Source organism: Malaclemys terrapin, chromosome 11 (genome assembly GCF_027887155.1).
Source record: "Malaclemys terrapin pileata isolate rMalTer1 chromosome 11, rMalTer1.hap1, whole genome shotgun sequence".
Lineage (NCBI taxonomy): Eukaryota > Metazoa > Chordata > Testudines > Emydidae > Malaclemys > Malaclemys terrapin.
In genome coordinates, this window is record NC_071515.1 from 77761074 (window position 1) to 77773481 (window position 12408).

General features: G+C 59.2%; 1 long non-coding RNA gene across 1 annotated transcript; it reads left to right on the forward strand.

The window, feature by feature from the left end:
* The first annotated feature begins 2102 nt into the window (after nucleotides 1–2102).
* LOC128845604 (uncharacterized) lies at nucleotides 2103–7434 on the forward strand. The gene is made up of 2 exons (XR_008446683.1): nucleotides 2103–2746; nucleotides 6805–7434. It is a non-coding gene; the product is annotated as an uncharacterized LOC128845604 (long non-coding RNA).
* The last annotated feature ends 4974 nt before the right edge of the window (nucleotides 7435–12408 follow it).

A 12408-nucleotide genomic window follows, 5' to 3' on the forward strand; every position in this document is an offset into this window, starting at 1 on the left:
CCCTACTGGAGGGTCTGGTCATTGGCTGGTGCCCCCAGAGGGAGCAGAAACAAGCCACCCCTGGAGCCGAGCTGGCCCCACCAGCCAGCCTGGGCCTTGGTCTGAGCCTCCCTGCAAGAGTCCATTGTCACCCTTCAGTGGCGGCCAAAGGTCATTACCCAGAATAGGAACATTTTCTGCGTGCCCATCACTTCCTATCCCAAAGCACGTCCCAGGGCATCTTGGGATGCAGCCACGTCTGGGGTGGAGGACAACAGGCATAGTGTAGCAATGCTAACCAGCAGCAGAGGGGACTTTGGCAAATACCCTGGGTTGACTGGCCAGGCAGAACAGACAGGGGCGTCAGGGTCTTGCCCCCGACAGGTCCCCTTCCTGGAGAGTGCATGGAGCTCAGCGTATCTGCTTGCAATGGAGGAAGGCTGGGTCGGGGCTGCAGGGCTGTGAATCTAGGAATTTCATCCCTGCTGTTTGGCGCACGGGGCCACCCCCTCCAGCTGGACTCCCAGGCCCAAAGGAACCCAGCCCTCTTCTCGCTGAGCTCCTGGGTTACAGTGGCCGGCTAGGGACTGCACGGTTTTGTTTAAATTGCATTTGTTCCTGGTTTTGCTGTTTCGTGCCGAATGAAGGGGCCCTGAAAGGGTTAAAAAAGAGAGCGGGGTGAGGGGATCTGCTCGGGTTTTCCCTTAGAAATACCAGAAGCATCACGTCTGGTTTTGCAGGACGGCTTGGAGCAGCGTAGTGCACCTGACAGCGGGCTGTGGAATCTTTACCAAAGACCACCTTTGTCCCAAGTGTGTGTCAGGCATTGGAGTTAACCAGGGTTCACCGTGGCGAACAAACCTCACCTGGCTAAAAAATCCCCTTTCCATGGCTCCACTCTCCTGCTCTTGTGACGTCAGACAGTCGCCCGCTCCCTGCTCAGCCATGGGATGGGCAACACTTGAGCATCTCCTGTTACAAGCCATTGCCTGACCTAGAGCTGGCTCCAGACCCAAACCTGCCAGCCCCCTTCAGAGACCCAAACAAGGGCCCAACCCCCACCTGCTTTCAGTCCCCGTCTCTTCAGATCGCTGAGTTCGTGGAGCTCTGTAATGCAGCCGTAGCCTGAGTCCGGAGCGAAACCAACAAGAGACTTTCCATTGAGGGGGGTAAGCCTGGCACGTGGGAGCACCGTTCTCCTACAGCTGCGCCCATCCCGGGAGCACGCAGGGGTCTCACCCAGAGCAACGCTGAGGGTCCCTCAAGTGTGGCAACAGAGGGGTTAACCAAACCATCGGCCCCAAGGGCTTAGTTGACCGGTGACTCTGCCTGATCAGGGAGCTCCATGGGCAACAGGGCAGGAACCCTAGAGTTCGGTCTCCTTTGGAGCAGATCAAGAGGTGAGGCCCAAGGGGACTACAGCTCCCAGCATGCATTGCAGTCAGGTGTGTCCTGTGGAGGGGCGGGCTCTGACTCTGGAGTCCAGACCTGTGGATTTGTCTCCCTGAGGGTACCCCAGGAAGCAGCAGCTCTCCAGGCTGGCTGTGGAAGGGGAGCGGGGTGGGCTGGGCTGGGAGGTCCCACCCAGGGTGAGCAGATGCCCAGGGTCTCTGGGATAGTCCAGGGGCTGCTGTGCCCTTAGAATTACAGAATCAGCTGCAGACACCAGGGGGCACCACCTGTCCCGGGGGGAGTGATGGCAGCAGGTGCAAAGGCTAAGCCAGCTCCCCTGGGCTGGCAAGGAACCCGTGGCAGGGGGCTGGTGAATGGGCTACCTGCAAGCAGCAGGGAGAGGGTTAAACAGGGCTTGGCATTCCCCTTCTTTGCTCAGCACCCCCCGGCCCACAGCTCCCCACGAGCCGGCCTGCACAGCCTGGCCTCTGGAGCCATGCGCAGCTTTCCGGAGCCGGTGGCCGCCCCCACAGCACCGTTAATTGCGAACAGCTGCATCTGGGAGCCAGCACAGCCGCTCGGCACTCAGGCCTAAGTGAATTAGCAGCCCCCAGAGCTGCTCCTCTTCCAATTAGTGCTGAGAACAGAGCCCTCCCCTGGGGCCCCGTAGTGCTAATAGCCTGGCAGGGAGCAGCAGGGAAAGGCCCAGCAGGTGCCCTCCAGCCCTGCCCAGTGTATTTCCCACAGCCCGTTCGCTGGGCCTTTGCCCAGCTTCAGATCACCTGGGATCTGCCGGCCCCAGGTAATTACGTCATTTAAAACCTTGGTGTAATTCTCCAGGCCTTGCATGTGTCCTGGTTGGCAGCTTTGCATTTCCTTTGCTAGCTTGGGTCTCACGCAGGCAGTACCTTAGAAAATCATTCCAGCCCAGAGAGTGTGACCAAGGCAGGACAGACCGTGCTGGGGAAGAGCGGCGCCCCAGCGAACAGCATTTATCCCGGATTGAACACCTCAACTTGCAGATGAAGAGAACTGGCAGGCCCCACCGGTGAGCCCTCAACTATCCTAATGGCTTTGTATGTGTGTGGCTGGTGGAAACTGACAGCACCATTGACTAAGGGAAGGCCCCAGCTGCAAGTTACAGAGTGAACAAATGAGTGGCAGAGCAGGGACTAGACCCCAGGAGTCCTGATTCCCAGTCAGCTGCTGCTTCCTCGTGGAGCCATGGTAGCTGAACATCACCCAGCACAAGAGAGTGAATCCAGGTGCTGCGGCCAGAGCTGCCAGGCAATTCCACACACCTGGTTCTTCAGCTCCCAGACCACCAGCCTCTGGCCTGTGAGCTAGAGGAGATCTCCTGCAGCTGCCTCCAGTGGTAGGTCTCTTGTCCTCTCTGTGGGGAGCCAGCGTTCCCAGCCTGGGAGATGTAGTCCAACCACGGAGCGCAGCCTATAGAAGAGAATGGGAGCATTAGCACCTGAACTACAACTCCCATGCGGCACTGCAGCAACATTGCACTGTCTAAACATTTCACTTCCTGAAATATTTTGGCTCAGAATTTCCCACCCCCACTTCCCGACCAGCCCCTCGGAGTGCCATGCAAAAAGTAAATCACCAGGCAGACTTCTGCAGGGCACCTTGCACACCATGGGGCCCAGAGCTCGGTAGCTGCCGCTCTGCTATGGCCATAGAAATAACAGAGTTGGATTATGCAAACGGAAATATGTTTTGAACCCTGGGTGTATCATTGTAGTGTCTAGAACCACAGGGCTGGAAGTGCCATGGGCGATGGGACGGATCACTTGATGATTCCCTGTTCTGTTCATTCCCTCTGGGGCACCTGGCATTGGCCACTGTGGGAAGACAGGACACTGGGCTGGATGGACCTTTGGTCTGACCCTGTCTGCTGTTCCTATGTTCTTAACCCAAACATTCAATCATCACAATTAATCCTTTAGTTCTGCAAAGTACAAAAAATTGTTTCTTTAAGGTGATCTTTTAATTTGTCAGTTTCTTCCTTGATGTGCCCTGGGGGGGGAAGGTCAGGCTAGGACCTCCGAGGAAAAGTTAAAACATCTGAGCATGTTCCGAGTTAAGGAAAGTAGACTGAAGGGGGGCCTGATAAGTCTTCAAATCCGCGAAGGGCTGTTCTGAAGAGTGTGATCAGTTGTTCTCCACATCCCCTGAAGGCAGGAGCAGCCGTAATGGGTTTAATCTAACCAGGGCGATTTAGGTTGGATATTAGGACAAACTCTCAGGGTGGTGCAGCTCCGGAACGGCTTCCCAGGGAAGTTGTGGAATCTCCGACGCTGGAGGGTTTTCAGACCAGGCTGGACAAACCCCTGTCAGGGATGGTCTAGGTCCTGCCTCCGCACCACGGGCTGGACTTGGTGACTTCTTGAGGTCCCCTCCAGCCCGATCCGATGAGAAAACTCTGAGAACAGCTGGGCCATGGAAGAAGCTGGGTCTGGTCTGCTCCCGCAGATCCTGCTGCAGAAAGGAGAAGAGGAAAGGCCCAGCTGCTGGGGTTCCCTGCTGGGACCTTAGAGCCCAACGGCTACCCGAGGTCACACTAACAAGCCAGGCGGTTCAGAACAGAGACCAGGAAATGGCACAGGGTGTCATTAGCCCAGGGAACTCCCTGCCACTAGTGAGGCAAGTGGTTCGGTGAGCGATGAATAGGGCTCGGGGGTGTGTGTCATTCAGAACAGCGGCTGCAGGGCCACGGGCCAGAGTCAATTACGAGGCTGGTGTAACCGCAGGCGGGAGGGTGTGACTCCCCCCGCATGGCCCTGCGGTGCCCTAGGGCCAGAGGCAGCTCCCAGGGCCTCCCCCAGAAAAGGGCTGCTTGGCAAGATGAGCACGTGGCACATCTGCCCCCCCCCCCCCCGCCTGGCAGGGAAGGGGGGGAAACCCCGCCCTCCCCCCCCCCGCTACCGAGTCCCTAGAGCCTGCGCTCCTAAAGGCAGGGTGCGGGGCTCGCCTCCCCCTGCTGCCCTGAGCTCGCTTGAGCCAACGGGCTCGCTCTACAGCAGGCGGCTTGTCCTGCGCCTTGCGCGCTTGGGAAGGGAAAGGAAATTTGCACTCGGCCCCTTGCCTCGGGCCTCCATTGTTGCCCCCCGCCGGAGGAGGCCGCGCAGGGCCCGGGGCCCGGCATGGCGGGAGGGGGTGTGTGGTTTGCAAAGGCCGGGATCGGTACAAGGGGGGGCGCCGATCGCTGCGCGGATCGCCCCCCCCCCGTGCAGCGGCTGCGTCGATTCCTGCCCCGCGCAATAAGCGACGCAGGGCGCAGTTTGCGGGGCCTTCGTGGGGGCGGCTGCTCTCTCCCTGCCCCATGCCCGGGCCGGGCCCTGGCAGCTCCCGGTCCCGCTCCGTGCGCTTCCCTCGCGGCCCCTGGTGTCGCCTCTTCGCCCCGGCCCGGGAGCTGCTCTTGCTAGACGCTCCCTGAGCTGTTTCAAGGCTCCCCCCGCCCCGCTCCTCCCTCCTTGCCCTAGACCCCCAAACTCCTCACAACCGGGGCAACTTTTAGCGGCTCCCCAGCCCCCCCGCCCCATGGGTCCCACCCCCCGCGCCCCTGCCCCTCTCTGCAGGGGGGTGTCCAGTGCGAGCCCCCAGCACCCTGGGGTGAGGGGCCCCCTGGAATCCCAGCTCCCGGGCTCAAGCGTTTGTTTATGTGAAGAATTTCTGAGCCCTTAAAAGGGCGATGGCTGGGGAGGAGAGAGGCGTGGGGACTGCGACCCTCCTACCACATTGGGCCTGGCAGGGGGATGCACACCCCTCGGCTCCACCCCCTTTGTGCCCCCCAGGGGAGAGCACCCGGCCAGGGGCACCCGAGGTTGCAATGGGCTGGGGGCAGTTTTAGGAAAAGGCCATTGCAATAACCCCATGGCCGTGCAGGCAGGGTCCCCCGCCCCCTTTGCACAGCTCGGGGGGGGGGATGTCAGATCCTGGCTGCAGCTGTGGGTCCCCCAGGAGACCCTATCTGGCGGATTGTGCTAGGAACCTGCCAGCGAGCGCTGGAGCCGGGGGAGGGGGTTCAGAGAAGAGCCTGGAGGCGAGGTGAAGAGAGTATGAATTTGGCTAAGGGGGAGGGGCCCTGGGGGCAGCTGGCGACTTGCTGGAGGGTAAAGCTAGGCCCAGGGTGGGAGGGTGAAGGTAAGAAACCCAAACGTTGGGCAGGAGCAGCTTCCAGAGGGGGAGAGGTTTGGGAATCCGACCCTGTGCTGGACGGGAGAAAGGGACCCAGGATGGCGTCTCCATCTCTCCAGGGCCTTACCCACAACCCAGCCCCACGGTGCTGGGGGCTTCTTGTGCCCTTACACATTGATAGTCACAGCCTTCCCTTCCCTTCCCAGCGAGGAGGAGAAAGAGGGTGGGGATGGGGGTATGCAGTGTGTCTTTGTGAGAAGAGCTTATTGAGGGGAAACCAAGTCCCCAAGGGGAGTTTTGCATTCAGTTCCCTGTATGGTGTGGTCCATGGTCCTTTCTCTCCAGTGGCAGTGAGTTCCACCGTCTGGGGCCAGCTCCCAGGACAGTTCTGTCTCCTGCGCTCACTAGCTCCCCCTACAGGGTGACGGTGTCACTGTTCATGGGGACCTGGCTGGCAGAAGGAGGCATCTCTCTGGGGCCAATCCCATTGGGGGAGGTGTGAGTATCAGGACAGAGACCTTGCCCTGGTTTCTCTCACTGAGAAGCCAGTGCAGGGCTCATGGCACCCGGTGTTGCTGGGCAGGCAGGCTGCGGTATCTGGCCCCGCTGGAGCTTTCTCTGGGCGGGTGGCTCCGTCCAGGGCGAGAACGGCCTGCACTGATCGCAGTGGGAGGTCCCATATAGGCAGGGCACCATGGCCTGGCCTGGGTCAGACAGGGCAGGGCGCAGGTGTCGGGCCAGATACAGATGGGAGGGACGCTTGGCCAAGCCCCCTAGGACTCAGGAATGGCCAAACCGCGGCCTGCAGAGTTTTCTTGGGTGACCCGTCTTGGGGCTTTATTGCTGAGGTGCATCTTGCAGACACTACAAGCCCCAACATGCAATGCTCCCCTCTGAGGCTAGTGAAAGCTGCAATGCATGCTGGGAGCGGTGGTCCCTGCCAGTCGCAGCTCCAGGTAATTGATGAGGGAGGCTGCCAGGCCGTTGCCCCATTTCGCACCAGCGGGATTGGAACAGAGGCTGGGGAGCTGGCTACCCTGCCGCACAGGCTGGGTTTGGGGGACAGAGTGGGGCTGGTCGATCCATTGTCGATTCACCCACGGGGGGCAAGCCAGGTGCAATGGGCCCCCCGTAGTCTCCCCACACAGCCCAGACCCCCCTCAACTCCTCGGGGCAGATCCTCAGCTGGTGTGAACTGCTGCAACTGTTCATCTCAATGGAGTGACACCAGTGGACAAAGGGGCTGGACCGTTGACCTGTTTCGTTTCCCCTCCCTGTCCCCAGCCCCTGCTGAAACGACCCCGCGCAGAGGGCAAAGAGCGTCTGGAATCCCCCACACGTCTGTACGCACCAGAACGCCGCCCGGCCCAGCTTTCCAGCAGAGGGGAGGAAAAATGAACAGTAGATTCCATAGTGATCACCTCGTCTGACCCCCAGAGACCTGCCCCCTGAGTCGCTCCTAGGGCAGATCCCTTAGAAAACCAGCCCGTCTCGATCTAAAGATTGTCAGCGATGGAGAACCCGCCACAACCTCAGCCAGTTGTGTGACGAACTGGGACTGTTCTTGCTGGGGTGTGGGAATGCTGACAGGGGAGTGTGACTAGGATGGTCTGCATCGGGGGATGGGAGTCGGCCCAAGGGAACATACCTGAGCTTGTAACATGAGAACCCAGGAGGGGATTGGAGGTCAGGTGACTCCGGGGCCCTGGAAACTGAACAAAGGCTGTGGGAGGGGTCGCTGAAGGAGAGTGTGGGAAGCAGGCTGGAGAGATGGCTGGGGGGCAGAGATGGCTCTGACCTCCCAAGGGGGGCTGGGACCCCAAGATGGACCAAACTGAGGGGGTCCCAGTTGTCTGTGCCTGCAAGACCTGTCTTGGACTGTATTCCTGTCATCCAAATAAACCTTCTGCTTTACTGGCTGGCTGAGAGTCATGGTGAATCGCAGGAAGCCGGGGGTGCAGGGCCCTGAGTCCCCAATACTCCGTGACAACTGGTGATAGCGGTGGGATCTACTGCACCCTGTGGACGGCGCTTCCTGCAGTAAGTGACTGGGGAGCAGTAAAACGAAGGGGGATTGACGGGGACCAGGCGTGCTGAAGAGTGAGAGGGAGACGGTTATTACCCCTGGGAGTGTGTGACCAGCGAGAAGGACTTTTGCAGTAACAGGGTCCCCCGGGGGGATCGCAGCGAGTGGTCCCAGGGGCGGAGGAGTCTGCAGCTCGACCCTGGCAGAGAGGTGGTGACCTCGAGAAGGGCTGGCACACTAGGGGGCCCCCTGGGAACTGTGGGGAGCTGTGAGCACACAGGCCGGTGAGTGGCCAGCAGGAAGATGTATGCCAAGCGGCTTAAGAGCGACCTGGTGGAGCTGTGCAAGCAGAGGCGGCTGCGCATTGGGAGGCTCACCAAAGAACAGCTCATTGCCCAGCTGGAGGCGGAAGATCGCGCAAATGAACTGATCCCTGTGTCTCAGGGAAGCAGCCTGGCAAATGCAGCGCAGGCACCAGTGTCTGGCCCAGCTGGGAGTGGTCAGCCGGCTGCTGAGGGCTTCCCGAGACCCCTCCTTCCTATGCCTAGGGGAAGGGTGGGGAGGAGCCCAGCAAATACCGAAGGCGCCGTGAACCCCCCGGCCAGCAGGGGGTCCCCCCGGCGAAGCCCACCGGCCAGCAGAGGATCCTCCCGGCAGCGTTCGGCATCCGGGGAGCGGAATTGGCTGGAATGGGAGAAAGAGCTAAAACTGAGAGAGCTGGAGAATCGTGAACAACAGAGACAGCATGAAGAGAGACAGCGTCAGCATGAACGGGAGGAGAAAGAGAGACAGCATCAGCGTGAAGAGAGACAGCGTCAGCATGAACGGGAGGAGAAAGAGAGACAGCATCAGCGTGAACGGGAGGAGAATGAGAGACAGCGTCAGCATGACCTGGAACTGGCGAGATTGAAGGGCAGCGAACCCCCGGCTGCGGTGAGTGAGGGGGGACCCAGGACTGCACGGAGCTTTGATAAGTGCATCATGGCCCCATACAAGGAGGGGGAGGACATGGATGACTTCCTGGAGGCCTTTGAGACGGCCTGCGAGCTGCACCGTGTGGACCCCGCGGACAGACTCCGGGTCCTTACCCCCTTACTGGACCCCAAATCCGTGGCATTGTACCGCCAACTGGGAGAGGCAGAGAAAGGGGACTACGAACTATTCAAAAGGGCCCTGCTACGAGAGTTTGGGCTGACTCCTGAGATGTACCGGGAAAGGTTCCGGAGTCAAGATAAAACCCCTGAGATCTCATATCTGCAACTAGCCGCCCGCATGGAAAGATACGCCAGCAAGTGGGCTGGTGGGGCCCAGACGAAGGAGGACCTGATTAAACTGCTGGTACTGGAGCAACTGTATGACCGGTGCCCATCCGACCTGAGGCTGTGGTTGGTGGACAGAAAGCCAGAGAACCCGCGACACGCCGGGCAGCTGGCTGATGAGTTTGTAAAGAGCCGGTCAGGAGATAAAAGGGAGGAGTCCCAAAGGAACAGTCCCACCACAACGCAGAGAGAGAGTCACCATGGGACCTCCCCATGGGAAAATACAGAAAAAACCCATCAGAGGGGAGCATCCGGCATCAGGACCATCCGACCTACTCAAGGGGACCCATGGGACATGGGCTGCTACCACTGTGGCCAAAAGGGCCACATACGGGCCCAGTGCCCTAGGCTCAGGGACAGACTGAGCAGACCGAACCCACAGAGGGTTAACTGGGTAGAGACCCAGCCCGGCGAAAGGCAGCATTCCCAGGGAAGAGGGGCTGGCAGAGTACCACCTGCTAAGGAGGGAGGAGAGCTCCAGGCCAGCTCCTCTAGGGGGCTGGATGCTCCAGACTTAGGGTTTTTGGTTTATATGGTAGGCGCGGGGCTGTCCCTCCGGAGAGAGTACCTTGTTCCCCTGGAGGTGGATGGGAGGAAGGTCAATGGATACTGGGATACGGGCGCAGAGGTGACGCTGGCCCGGCCCGAGGTGGTGGCCCCAGATCAGGTGGTGCCCAACACCTACCTGACCCTGACGGGGGTGGGCGGAACACCAGTCAAAGTACCCGTGGCAAGGGTACACCTGAAGTGGGGGGCCAAGGAGGGCCCCAAGGATGTGGGGGTACACCCGTATTTGCCCACTGAGGTATTGATGGGGGGGGACCTGGAGAACTGGCCAAGCAACCCCCAAAAGGCACTGGTTGTGACCCGCAGTCAGAGCCGGCGAGGGGCACTGCGCCCTGGCCTTGGGGGGGGTGCCTTGCCTGAGGCGCAGGACCCTAACCTGGTGGGGAGGGAACGCCCAGGGACACGGCTCAGGGAGGCTGCAGCTTCAGGCCCAGCGGGCGAGGAAGAGCAGGTGGCCATCCCTGTCCCAGCTGCTGAGTTCCAGGCCGAGTTACAGAGAGACCCCTCCTTGCGGAAGATAAGGGACCTAGCCGACCTCAATGCGGTACAGACCATGGGACGAGGTGGCCGGAAAAGGTTCCTGTGGGAGAAGGGGTTCCTGTACCGAGAATGGGCTCCCCCAGGGGAAATGGAGTCAGGGGGGATCAGGAGGCAGCTGGTGGTACCCCAGAAGTATCGCCGCCAGCTGCTGTGCCGGGCCCATGATATTCCCCTCTCAGGGCACCAGGGAACCTGGCGTACCCAGCAGAGGCTGCTACGGAGCTTTTACTGGCCTGGGGTCTTTGTTACTGTCCGACAGTACTGCGGATCCTGTGACCCCTGTCAGAGGGGGAGGAAGGCCTGGGACAAGGGGAAAACAGCTTTAGGACCCTTGCCCAGCATAAAGGATCCTTTCCAGAGGGTGGCCAAGGTTAAAAGGGCGGCTCTAAACCAAGAGAGCCCAAAGCACAGACCTCCAGACTGGAGCGCTGGGAGAAGACCACAGCTCAGTTGGAACCCCAGAGGTATGGGGGTGGGAAAAGGGCACAGGCCGCATAAACCTTCCCACATGCGAACTGTGAGTGCCATCAAGCACCCCCGACCTAAGGGGGGGCGTGGAATGGAAGGGGCCTGGTGTAACTCCCACCAAGGAACCGGAGGGATGCGGGGGCATCCATGGGAACGGGGGTAGGTTCGAACTTCCCCAGGTCACTGGCTAAAGTGACCCTGCTCAGTTCGGTCTCGAAGGGGGGAGAGATGTGACGAACTGGGACTGTTCTTGCTGGGGTGTGGGAATGCTGACAGGGGAGTGTGACTAGGATGGTCTGCATCGGGGGATGGGAGTCGGCCCAAGGGAACATACCTGAGCTTGTAACATGAGAACCCAGGAGGGGATTGGAGGTCAGGTGACTCCGGGGCCCTGGAAACTGAACAAAGGCTGTGGGAGGGGTCGCTGAAGGAGAGTGTGGGAAGCAGGCTGGAGAGATGGCTGGGGGGCAGAGATGGCTCTGACCTCCCAAGGGGGGCTGGGACCCCAAGATGGACCAAACTGAGGGGGTCCCAGTTGTCTGTGCCTGCAAGACCTGTCTTGGACTGTATTCCTGTCATCCAAATAAACCTTCTGCTTTACTGGCTGGCTGAGAGTCATGGTGAATCGCAGGAAGCCGGGGGTGCAGGGCCCTGAGTCCCCCAATACTCCGTGACAAGTTGTTCCAGTGGTTAATTACCCTCCGTGTTCCCCATCTACACCTTCTTTCCAGTCTGAATTTATCTAGCTTCAACTTCCAGCCACTGGGTTGTGTTATACATGTCTGCTAGACTGAGAAGCCCATTATTCAATATTTGTTCCCCTGGTTGGTACTTGTAGACTGTGCTCTGGTCACCCCCTGTTAAGCTAAATCGATGGAGCTCTTTGAGTCTCTCACTCTAAGGCAGGTTTTCCAACCCTTTGATCATTCTCATGACTCTTCTCTGACCTCTCTCGAATTTATCAACCTCCTTCCTGAACTGTGGGCCCCAGAACCGGACACGGGATTCCAGCAGTGGTTGCACCAGTGCCCAATCCAGAGGTAAAATCACCTCCCTGCTCCTCCTCGAGATTCCCCTCTTTATCCCAGGATCACATCAGCCCTTTTGGCCGCAGCGTCACACTGGAAGCTCCTGTTCCGCTGATCAGCCGCCGGGACCCCCGAATCTTTTCGGTATCACTGCTTCGCAGCAGCGAGTCCATCCGTGGGCGTATGGCCGGCGTTCTTTCTTCCTAGATGCAAACCTTCACATCTCGCCGTATTCAAATGCATAATGTTTGCTTGTTCCCAGCTTAAAGAAGAAAGATTTATTTACTGGCAAGCCCCACCAGCCATAATGCCGATGAATTTTTTTTTCCACCCTGTGTCTTAGACTCTTGCATTCACTTACTGCACTGAACCCAGACGCGAGAAACTCACTCCCCTCAGATCTGTCAGTCCGTCCCTCCCCCGCTTCTCCACGTCACGTGGTGTTTGTAATATCCTCCCCACGGGCCCCGGATCGCTGCTTGGCCCCCTGCTTGGTCCTGCAAACGAGCTCTTTGATTCGGTCTGTTCGGTTTGCGCTGGAAGGCGGTGCCATCTGTCTGTCTGACCCAGCACTAGGGATCCTGTCACCATGACGGCTCAGTGACAGCAGTTGTGTTTGATTATGGGGCCCGTCCTGCAGGCCCTGCGCACTTGGGATTTAACCCAAAGCCCTTAGAAAGACTCCCATTGATTTCAGGCCCTTCTGCTGTACCACTGAAGCCAAGAGGATATTTGTGTGAACGCAGCCGCCGGATCGGGCCTGGCAGGCGTGCTCGTTTGCCAATGATGCCTCCGCGGGCAGCTCTGGAGGACATAATTATTGTTGCTGTTTTATGGATTTATTGGATATGGTCCTTCCAGGCAACTTTTCCTCCCTGAATACTCGTTAGTGTGTAATTACGTTTATTACGGTAGCACTTGGGGCCAGCGAAGATCAACC